Source organism: Tursiops truncatus, chromosome 1, assembly GCF_011762595.2.
Source record: "Tursiops truncatus isolate mTurTru1 chromosome 1, mTurTru1.mat.Y, whole genome shotgun sequence".
NCBI classification, from domain to species: Eukaryota; Metazoa; Chordata; class Mammalia; order Artiodactyla; family Delphinidae; genus Tursiops; species Tursiops truncatus.
The window spans coordinates 130,742-134,179 of NC_047034.1; the positions used below are offsets into that span (position 1 = coordinate 130,742).

Sequence of the window (3,438 nt, forward strand, 5' to 3'; positions counted from 1 at the left end):
TAAATTTAAGAGTCTCAAACAATTCATTTGTAAATATGATATGGAATGTCTCATCACGTCATCTCAACCTGTTCACATCAAAAATTTTCAGGATCTGCAGAAAAACGGTAAACTGAAGAGACCGCATGGTTCCTAGGTGTCTGGGTAAATGAACAGCCACTTTCCAAATACCTGTCAACTAGCAAAGAAAAATGGTAACAACAGCTGTTAGGGAAACTATCATAACTTACCCAGCTATGTAAATATCAAATGACCTGTGCTCTGGTTTACTCCATATCTGGTTTAGTCCATATGGTCACCTACCTGTACACAAGCAATGTCCCCCATTAATGAGCATTGTTAGTTTAATCAAGATCTCTTCACACAAACCTAGAAAGGTAATATGAAATGCCTGTTAAAGGACACAACGTTTTCTACCAGGACACCCACAAATAATGGTGGTCACTTCATCATTAGGAGACGCATCCATCTACCCGCACACTTGCAGCAATCCAAGGTCAACACCAACGTCAGATAAAATGTCCTTCTTTGATTGGACACCTGTACAAATCCTATGACTAGTACTGTGATGGGGAACGCCATGATAAATACCTGTATTCACATAATACCTCAGCATTCACATGGGTAAAAGTGAACATTTCCAGAAATAGAACAAATGAAAACTCATGGTATCTAGAAGCGGTAAAGACTATCATTCCCTACCTCGATACCTTCAAAAATCATGGTAACAAGACATAGGAGGACACATCATTACTTCCTTAGGTATACGAAGGTCAGATGGAATGTGCTGTGGTGTAGCCCCACACCAGCACCTATCTCCACACCAGCAATGACCCACAATAACTACCATTAATAGGCTCACCAGGATGTCTTGACATGAATCTGAAAAACACAGTGTGGAATATGTTTGGGGCACATAAATCATCCTACCTCTAAAGCTGTAAATTTCCTTGGTCCCTTGTACCATTTTGGTACCCATCCACATTACCTGGCTAGTTGCAGGAGTTCAAGGTCAATTCCTGAGAAGAAACACCATCTTCTCTTGAAGGGATACCTGAAAAAATTCCCAAGGTCACTAACTCAATGATGGCAATATGATAAATTACTTGGATCACCTGCATATCTGTTCATCACTACAAGTATTAAATACATGTCATCTCTAAACAGAATACAAAAATATCTCATTTGTACTAATATAATTAGGGTCAAGTTAATTTCTTAACTACACACATGCCAACAACAAGGTAAATATTAGAGTCTCAAAAATTAATTACACAGATATCTAAAAATCAGAATGTTTTTAATGAGTTAACATCACAACATCTCATACTTGTATACTAATAACTGAAAACAAACATGGTAACACGAATGTTTGGGACACAATACTTACTTACCTTCATATTGAAGATCAGAGGGTCTTCACTGTGGTAGGATCCACTTTATCACTTACCTGGTTGAAAGCAAGATTCTGTTAGCAACCACTGTTATGTTCACAGTGATCTCGTGACAGGAACCTAAAAAACACATTCAACAAATGTGTTTAAATATACCATTTGTGGGACTTCCCGGGTGGCGCAGTGGTTAGGAATCAACATGCCAATGCAGGGGGACACGGGTTCGAGCCCCGATCCGGGAAGATCTCACATGCCATAGAACAACTAAGCCCGTGCGCCACAACTACTAAGCCTGCTCTCTAGAGCCCAAGAGCCACAACTACTGAAGCCCACGTGCCTAGAGCCCGTGCTCCACACAAGAAAAGCCACCATAATGAGAAGCCTGAGCAACACAACGAAGAGTAGCCCCTGCTCGCCACAACTAGAGAAAGCCCACAGGCAGCAACAAAGACCCAATGCAGCCAAAATTAAATAACTGAATTAATTAAAAAGAAAAAGATTAAAATTTGTTCTACCAGGACACCTACACCTAACCTGGTTTACTTCCATTATTATGGAACACATCAACTCTACCTGGGTACGTGCGTTAATTCAGGTCAACAACAATGTCGGGTAAGACTTTCACCTCTTAACTGGACACCTGCAAAAAACTAATGGTTACGACTGTGGTGGCAACTTCAAAACACTTACAAGATATGATCAACCTACAACATTCACAGGGTTAAATATCACTAGCCTCTAAAACGTAAAAAACGTAAACTCATGGTTACTACAATTATTAAGAACTTTTAGCATTTCTTACCTGAGTACCTGCAACAAAATCTAGCTAACAAGAAGTGTTCGGAATGCCATCAACACTTACCTACGTACATGAAAAACAGATGGTCTGATCTTCATGTACGTAGGTATATGAAAACTGAAAGCTAATGTTTTAAGAACTGGAAAGGAATCTGTCCTTACCTGAATACCTGCAAAGAAGTCATTGTAACAAGTGTCAGGCTCACACTCATAACTTACCTAGGTATGCGCAGGTCAGATAGCCTGTGCTCTGGGCGAAGCCGAGATCGTCACACAGCTGCCCCCCAACAGTGTCGCCCATTGACACCAACGCTAGGTTCAGAGTGATGTCTGGACAGGAACCTGGAAAAGACATGAGATATGGCCTTCCTACCAGGACACCTTGATTATGTTATCATTATAAGACGCATCAACTCTATCTGGTTACTTGCAGTACTCCAAGGTCAACACCAAGGTTGGAAAGCCATAGTTTCTTGACTGGACATCTGAAAAACCCTATGGGAAGTAGTGTGGTGGGAAAACCGTAATAAATATCTGCATATGTGCAATCCCTCGACACTTAAGAGTGTTAAACTTTCTCTAAAACATCAAAAGGGAAAACGATTGTTTTCCAGATTGGCAAAGACACTATTATTTCTTACCCTAATCCCTGAAAAAAAACCCATGGTAACAGGAAGTGTTAGGACACATCCTTACTTACTAAGATATCCGGAGGTCAGAAGGCCTGTGCTGTGCTTTACGCTCACATCATCACTTACCTGGACACCAGCAAGGTCCCATCTGCAAATCCATCTCTCACTACTGTGTTAAATACATATTACCTCTAAAGGAGACTACTAAAAATCTCATCCCTACCAGTATTATTAGGGACACATTAAATTCCTAACACATCACATGTCAAAAACAAAGTCAATATGAGACACTGAAATCAGACATTATGTAGATATCTGAATATAAGAACGTCTTGAATCAGTGAATATCACATGATCTCATACTGGCATAACAAGCAAAGATAGTAACATGATACCTGCAAAAAAAAAAGACATAAACACAACTGTTAGGAACAGCATCCTCACTCACCTAGATATTGAAGATCACAAGGTCTGCAGTGTGGTTAGACGCACTTTAACACGTAACTGTTTAAGTGTTACGCTAGTAACCATAAGGTTCACCCTGTTCTCCTAACAGGAACCTGATGATATACATGCAACAAATGTGTTCAACACACAACTTGTTCTACCAGGAT

The 3,438-nt window shown here is 40.1% G+C and overlaps 1 long non-coding RNA gene across 1 annotated transcript; it reads right to left on the reverse strand.

The window, feature by feature from the left end:
• Positions 1–931: 931 nt before the first annotated feature.
• On the reverse strand, positions 932–2,034 carry LOC141278851 (uncharacterized). Its single transcript, XR_012332254.1, has 3 exons — positions 1,968–2,034; positions 1,451–1,514; positions 932–1,054 (listed from the first exon to the last, which is right to left on the reverse strand). It is a non-coding gene; the product is annotated as an uncharacterized lncRNA (long non-coding RNA).
• Between the last annotated feature and the right edge of the window lie 1,404 nt (positions 2,035–3,438).